Consider the following 8,389-nt stretch of genomic DNA (forward strand, 5'->3'; position numbering starts at 1 on the left):
AAGAAAGAAAGAAAGAAAGAAAGAAAGAAAGAAAGAAAGAAAGAAAGGTGATTAAAAGGATGTTGGGTATTCTGAACAAAGAGATCAGATACCTGGGGCAACAAGGGCTTCTTATCCTGGCTTCAGACATGTTATTTACCCCAACTCATACTAGACGTCAATTTGTGCTCTCAGTAGAGCAAGAATTATAATTTCTCTTTACTCCTACTGGATGGAGGGACCAACTGTGGCCCATGAGAAGTGGCCTTGTGTGAGCCACCATCTGTTTGTTCTCATCCACCAAAACACACCCTCGGTACTAAAAGCACCAAACAGGGGCTCCTGAGTGGCTCAGTTGGTTAAAAGCACCAAAACACGCGGCTGCCTCAGGATGTGTGCACTTGCTGTTACTGCTTCAAGAAAGACCGTTCACTCTGATATCTGCCTGACACAGGGACTTCATTCCACACTCTGCTTTCATGCTCTCTTATCAGAAAAGTTGGCTCTGTCTAACCTAACTGAAGCATGGCCACTCTTATAAAAATCACTCTTCATATACTAACCTGCTTCATTGTTCTTTTTCTCACCACTTAAATGTACATCTTTAATTGCCTGAATCCTCCCACTAGAATATAAGTGCTAGAGATCGGAGACTGTTTTTGTTCATTACTGTAGCTCAGAAATAGCAGTGCCTACACATAGATCCTCAACTTTATTTTTACATTTTAATTCCAGTATAGTTAACATACAGTGATATATTGGTTTCAAGTGTAAGGTCCTCAACTTTTGATGAATAAAAATCCAGAACCTCCTTTTTTCATGAGCTTTCTTGTGAGATTCATTTATTGTGAAGACACTTCCACCTTCTTACAGCTCTGTTCCATACAGAGCCCTTTCATCCCTCATGGTCACCTTCCCAGAAAAAAACAAAAACACCAGCAATGACCACAATAACATGAGGTAATATTTTTATAAAACTTTTATACCTAGTTGTGGTTTAGAAATCACATTCCGGGGCGCCTGGGTGGCGCAGTCGGTTAAGCGTCCGACTTCAGCCAGGTCACGATCTCGCGGTCCGTGAGTTCGAGCCCCGCGTCGGGCTCTGGGCTGATGGCTCAGAGCCTGGAGCCTGTTTCCGATTCTGTGTTTCCCTCTCTCTCTGCCCCTCCCCCGTTCATGCTCTGTCTCTCTCTGTCCCAAAAATAAATAAACGTTGAAAAAAAAAAAAAATTAAAAAAAAAAAAAAAAAAAAAAAAGAAATCACATTCCCCTGATTTCTTTAACCCTCATAGAAAAAACCCGGAATAAATAAGTATTTTTGGCTCTTTGATAAAACAATAGAGACAGACATTAAGTGACATAATAAAATCAAACAGCTTCAAAGTCATAGAGTTGGCAGAACTTAACATGTCCATAATCCTAGTTCAAGGCTCTGTCCTCAAAGTCAGAACTTTAAACAGATGTTCAGTGGTGACGGTGGTAAAAATCAGACACAGACCCGGGGCTTTAGGGATGTGGAAATGAGAAAGGTCCTGCTTGATGAAGAAATTTCACCAGGGCCTGTGATAAATTTTGACAGGAGCCTCAGGGGATGCATGTGTTGAGAGAGGAGAGGGGAAAGGTGGGGCTGTTGAGACCACGTGCCCTTCTAGTGTAGGACTAGTCCCCAGAGAAAGACCTAAGGAAGATGTATGAAGGGACAAAGAGGTCTTACAACATTTCAGGCAAGTACCGAATCACTAATGGGATAGAAATGTGTCAAAATGGGAGGAAGGCGGGAATGACGTCCTGATACATGCTGCAGCGTGAATGCCCTTGACAACATCAGGCCAGGTGAACAAAGCCACACACAAAAGATCACATATTATAGAATCCCATTTACACAAAAGGTCCAGAGTAGGTGAATCTTAGGCAGGGAAAATAGATTAGTTGCTGAGGGAGAAAGAATGGGGAGTTACTGCTCAGAGGTTTAGGGTTTCTTTATGAGGTGATGAAAATTCTGGAATTAGATAGTGGTGCTTATTGAATACATTTGTGACTATACCAAAAAATATACCTTAAAAGGGTGAAATTCATGATATGAGAATTATATCTTAATAAACAAAGTGCATGAGAGGAAGAAAGAAGAGGAGGGGGCTTACCCATGACCTCCAGTGCAGAGTTCTCCCCGCCTCTCAGCTTGTATAAAAGGCATGTGATGGGAGAGTACTGGAGAGTCAAGCATGGTTCTATAGCTGCTGTGGGGAGATAATGATGAATGAAACAAATACTCCCCAAGGGCATATACTATTTAGACTCCCAGCAGGAAACAAATCTACTCTCGAAGACACAAAGATAGATAACCGTGATTAATGCAGACAAGTGTATATGAAATGTGTATGAAGGAAATAATCATCAATACAATTTTCTGATCACTTCTATGTGCTAGGCAATGGCTGAACCCTTTACAGATATTATATAAGCAATCACCACAATAATTCTATCAGGGAAGTTTAATAACATCTATTTTCTGAATGTGAAAAGTGAATTTCTTAAAAAGGTGTTTAACTACCAAAAGTCTCAGAGTGAGTAAGTGACAAAGTAAAGGTAACAATCCAGTTTTATGCAGTTTCAAATCTCAGGTTGTTAATCAGAGACCCGTCTGGTCCTTAAAGGGAGAGAATGTTTTCTTCATGCTACCCACATCACCTGCAAGGGCACTCCGGTCATGAAGTGGCTCAGCTTGCTTCTGTCCATATCCTGACCAGCGCTGGTCTCACTTTTTGGCCACACTGCTTCAGGATGGAATCCCAGTTCTTCCTAGCATTTAAAAGCATCCAACAGGAGCACCTGGGTGGCTCAGTCGGTTAAGTGTCTGACTTCAGCTCAGGTCATGATCTCACGGTGCATGGGTTTGAGCTCTGCACTGGGCTCTGGGCTGACAGCTCAGAGCCTGGAACCTGTTTCCGATTCTGTGTCTCCCTCCCTCTCTGCCCCTCCCCCACTCATGCTCTGTCTCTGTCTCAAAAATCAACAAACGTTAAAAAATAAATTAAAAAAAAAAAAAGCATCCAACAGCTCTTTCTAAATTATCTACAGGCTCCTTCCCCAGTCCAACTCTGCTTCATTCCCGGCATTACATCTTGCAGACTCAGGCTGCCTCCTTTTCCCTGGCAGTATAGGGCAGAAAAGAAGGCATTGGTGCTAGAGTAACATGGACCCAGGTCTAAATCCTGAATTTATCAGTGTCTAGTTTATTGACTGGAATAATTCCTGATCTGAGATGTGGCTTCATCTTTCGTGCACTGCTGAAATCATTCCTCCCTTAGGAGTACAGTTGTGATAATTGTCTGAGCCAATGCAAAAACTAGTTACGGTTACACCTAAGCTGGCACTGCTCTCTGATCTTCTGGTGCTCTTACCTCTCACCACAAGGAAAAGGCCTCTGGATATTTTTACTGGGGACAGAGCAAAGTCTGGTAGATAGATAGCCCTAAATAAGTATCTGTTAAAAGAATTCATGAGGCACTTTCTTACCACTTTTCGTATCTTCTTACTTCTTTTGGACCTACGATGAAAATCCACTATTTCCATTCATAACAAGATTTAATGAGATGGCATTTAAGGACAACATGAGAAAGCTCAGCCTGAGCCAGATGCCTCTGTGTGCCTGGGGTAAGGGTCAGTTAAAAAAGCTAGAAGCTTCTCTAACTAGACAACTAGAAATGCTAGAATTTACTCTAAGTTTATTTCTTGTCTGTGCTGAATTAAGACAGATGTCCTTCTCATTGAAAAACACTATTTTATTCTCATTATTAGAAGTTTTCAGTTGTTAAATTATATTACTATTGTCTTAAATCACAAAGAGAATTTTTTAAAGACATCTTTCTTGTGCATGTATGTATGTATGTATGTATAGAGTGAGTGTGTGTGTTCTGGCATTTAATCACTTTCCTTGGAAGCCATTTGTCTGCTTGCCTAGCTGGAGCCTTGTCTGGGACATGAAAGGGCCAGCTCACAAATGCACTGCCTCGCTGAAAGCACACTAGCCCTGGGCTCCCAAATGTGACCTTCATGTACAGGATAGGCCATGGGGCATTTCTGCCTCCTGAAAGCAATGTAATGCAATATTAGCCAAGTCCTGGAAATAATACATAAAACCATTAACTGGTAAATGAACACATTTTGGTATATCCATACAATGGCATATTACGAAACAATAAAATGGAATGGATACTTAACCACAAGACATACTTCAAAAGCATTATATAAAGGGAAAGAAGCCAAATACCAAAGGTAAGTTTCTATATGATTCCATTTATATGAAATCTTAGAAAAAACAAAACTACAGTATACGAGTTGAAAACTGACTAGTGGATGCCAATGTCCAGGGGTGTAAGAAGGGGATTACTTGCAACAGGACACAAAAACTTTTGGGGGTGATGGAAATGCCCTTTATATAGGATTATGTTGGTGATTACCAATTGTCTACATATCAAAGCTCATAGAATTGTGTGCTTAAAGTTAACTTGATAGATGTAAATTAGAACTCATTAGAGTTGACAAAAACAGAAAGAAGAAATGTATTGAGAAAAATTGAAGGCTTGGCTTTCTATCTTCTAAGCATGAATTAGAACTGAGCTGTCAAATATGGTAGCCGCTTGAAGTGTGGCTAGTCAAAAATGAGATCTTTTAAATATAAAATACCAGATTTCAAAGATTTTGTTAGAAAAAATAATCTAAAATGCAACATTAACTTTTTATATTGATTACTCATCCTAAAAATTGACACATTGAGTTAAATAAAATATATTAAAAAATCCGTTTCACCTGTTTCTTTTTAATGAGGCCACAAGAAAATTTAAAATTATACATGTGGTCCCATATTTCTATAGTTCTTGTTCACCTAATGCAGTACTATAGATATTCAAGACAAAGATTTTTGAGCAGAAAAGATGATGTAAGAGTTGATGTCGCTTCTCAACGTGTATAAAGTTGAGGCTGCAGAAAAGAAGAAATTGTGAAGGAGGGGAGCACAGAGCTAGCATGTTTGAGTAACCCTTGCCCACATCCCTGCAGGCCTTTGACCACCCGCAGCAGCGGAGCGCAGCCCAGAGAGGACATAACAGGTCAATTCAGCCTCCCTTGGAGGCCGGTCTCAAGAGCAGTGTGGCCGGGCTGAGATGACAGCCCGGCGGTGTGAGTGCAGATCCCAGAGCCTGAGGTGCCTGAGTTCAGTGGGTCAAATTTGCAAATGAAAGAGGCCAAATTCAGGACCAGGCGGAACTATTAAATCAGAAGCAGATGCCTGAAAAAGAAGGTCAGGTGGTCGGCTAACTATCAGCATTGGCATCCAATGGAACTCTTTATGCAGAATCTCAGCCTCACCCTGGCCAATTCAGTTTCTGCAATTCAATAAAGATCCCCAGGTGATGCCTATACACAGACAGGCAGGCTTCAGAAGCACTGTTTTAGATACGGGCGCTTCCTCCACAGGCAGATGCAACACAGGGGGCAAAGTAGCTAGAAAAGGGTGGGGAGAGGAAGATTCAGAGAATGGCTGATATTTAGATCTGAAACATCGGAAAGAATGGAAGCTCACAATTCAGTATCAAAATGGCTGCAGAAAAAAAAGCCAGTGACTGGGCAGGGAATACTAAATGTTAGCGCAGACTAGGGGCTCACAATAAATTAGAAATAAGATGGCCAGGACTGCCCAACCCCCCACTCCAGCTGGTAGGTCTACTGAAAATGCAGCAAAAATCCAATCGGGTGGAAACTGCTTTCATAAGTGAGTTTAGTTTCTCATGTTTAGGGAATAACGGTATTCTTTTTAACCTTTGTGTAGGGTTATTCTACTTTAACCTATTATCTGGAATGGATTATCTAACAGGTGGCACTTGATAAATATTTGAATTGGAATATTATCTGCTTCACTTTTTTTTTTAAATTTACATCGAAAGAATCTCTATCCCATGCGTTTCAGAAACTTGTAATAACTTTGCAAATTCTTAAAATACTGTCCTGCACAGGTTTTCTTCTTCTCCCTGAGTTTTAGATAATCCATTAACTGAGGGTTTTTTCTAAAGAATAGTTCATAAAATCCTTATTTTCCCCTTGCATTTGTGAATCCCACTTGAAATCCCAACTTTTAAAAACTCTTAAATTTTTAACTTTAGATGTTAGCCATATTCTTCTTTATTATTGTGCATTTTAACATATTGTGTTCCCCACTCTATTTATTCTTGCAAAAATCGTTTTAATTGTGGATTTTAAAATCTCAGCATTGAGTTTGTCAAGAATAATGACTTGATAATTTACTATTTGTAGTCGCCTATGTGTTTAAACCCTCAATACTCACCCAAACTGTAGGGTACAAATATTTCTCTGTCCATTTTATAGATGGATGAAACCTAAACTCAAAAAGGTCAGGGTCGGAGGCAGAATTTGGACACAGGGGGTTCTCAAGCACACATTTCTGCCTCGATTAACTAATCAACGTTGTCACTAATTTGAATTCACTGAGTTGGGGTGTGGATGAAAAGAAAAAACGATCAAGTCATCTATATCATGAGCTCGGAAAAGGAAGGGACTTCATGTCTTATACTGACCCGTCACCTCAGCCAGAAGTGACAGTAAGTGGCGCGTCACAGAAAGGCAGACATCTCCCGGTGGCCGGCACGTCGAGAGAATGAGAAGCCAGAGAGGAACTGGCTGTGAGCAGCCCCGGGTGGTCAAGACTCTCCAAGTAGTTTTAAGTAGATTGTGAGGGCCAGAGGGTGCGGGGCCTGCTCGGTTCCTCGACAGTCAGGGCTCCAGGGCCAGCCCCGCCTCCGAACGGACCGCAGGTCTGGCGAGGGCGGAAGGCTCACCCCCCCAAACCCCTGGCGAGAGGTCAAGGCCTCCCGGGTGGAGGATGAGCGGTGTCACTTCCTGGGGCAGAGCGGCCGAGACGGGGGAGGGGGTGCTGACCTCAGAATCCACGCCGTCCCACGGTTTGCGCCCATTCCCGAACCCAAAACTTCCAGGGCTGCACCCCCCTTCCCCCGCATCCTACCGCCCCCTAATACCACCCTTTACACAGACTACTCCCGGCTCCCAAGCCAGGCAGGGGTCGCCGGGCCTTCCGCGCTCCCTTGCCAAACTCGAGTCAACTCGAAACCGCAGAGGTCTCCGTCGCTCTGGTCCACCCGCGAAGTCCCCCCCGCACCCCAGCCTGCAGGGCGGGCGGGGCTCCCAGCGCCAGCGGGGACAGCGGTGGCTGGCCAGAAAGCGGACTTGCTCACTAACCTGGACTCTGGGTCTGGATCGGAGCCGAGGACTCGCTGGAGCGGCAGCCTCCACCCACCCCTGCCCAGAGACTCCGAGCCCAGAGGCGGGGCGAGGCGAGGGCCAGAGGTTGCTGATAGGGCCGGCGCGTCCCGCGGCGCGGGGTCCGCACTCCAGGGGTGTGGTGGCCGGGGCCCCAGCTGCCAGAGGGGGCGCTGTTCCGCTCACCTGGGAGCCGCGAGTCTGGGGCCTGGGAGAACACCTGAGCGCCCGAGAGGGCACTTGTGCATCGTGTTCACTTTACCGGAGTCTTTCGATCTCACGTCAGTGTTGAGTAACACTGATAATACAGCCGTACGCTCTATTAATTAAATTGTCTGAATAGAAGAATCCAAACGTATACGTGTAGGTAAAGATAACCGCCTCGCACCATAATGGTATGCATTGCAAAGACATCATTAAAAGGTATTAACTTAAAAACTGTATCTGCAATTTTAACCTATGTGACCTATGTACACTATGAGAGACGATAGATACGTGTATTTAGGTCCTTGTGCATACATGCAAAGCTTACGAAGCCTGAGAGCTGTAGCTGTAAGGTTTCAATGGCACAGCAACTCTTAAGAAGAAAAGGAAGGGCAAACGTTTTGCCTCAAGAGAACTGAGGAGAGGAGCCTGACTCGGTCTGGGAAAGAGGGTTGGGGGATGGGAGCCTGCAAGGAGGAGGGTGTCCAGATCGAAGTCAGGACAGGGGGTTGGGCAACATGGCTTTTTTTCACTTGGCATACTACTTCTAAAAGTTCATTCATGTTGTGCCATGTATGAGTACCTTATTCCTTTGAGGGCTGAATAGTATTCCATGGCATGGATTTTCCACATTTTGTTTATCCATTCATCAGTGTTTAATTTTTTTCTTAAATGTCCATTTATTTTTTGAGAGAGAGACAGAGACACAGAGGGTGAGTGGGGGAAGGGCAGAGAGAGAGAGGGAGACAGAATCCAAGCAGGCTTCAGACTCTGAGCTGTCAGCACAGAGCCCAACCCAGGCTCAAACTCAGGAGCAGTGAGATCATGACCTCAACTGAAATCTAGAGTCAGATGCTGAACCAACTGAGCCTCCCAGGTGCCCCAGTTCTTAGACATTTTAGACTGTTTCTATTAT

The 8,389-nt window shown here is 43.7% G+C and overlaps 1 protein-coding gene across 2 annotated transcripts in view; it reads right to left on the reverse strand.

The window, feature by feature from the left end:
- TRIM6 (tripartite motif containing 6) overlaps positions 1 to 7,346 on the reverse strand; it is a 15,530-nt gene extending 8,184 nt beyond the window's left edge. For both annotated transcript variants that reach the window (XM_040461387.1, XM_040461386.1), the window contains exon 1: positions 7,249 to 7,346. The gene's annotated coding sequence lies outside the window, so the exon portion shown is untranslated. The remainder of the gene's footprint in view (positions 1 to 7,248) is intronic.
- Positions 7,347 to 8,389: the final 1,043 nt, after the last annotated feature.

This window comes from Herpailurus yagouaroundi, unplaced genomic scaffold (assembly GCF_014898765.1).
Source record: "Herpailurus yagouaroundi ecotype Mexico unplaced genomic scaffold, PumYag 255, whole genome shotgun sequence".
Classification (NCBI taxonomy): Eukaryota; Metazoa; Chordata; class Mammalia; order Carnivora; family Felidae; genus Herpailurus; species Herpailurus yagouaroundi.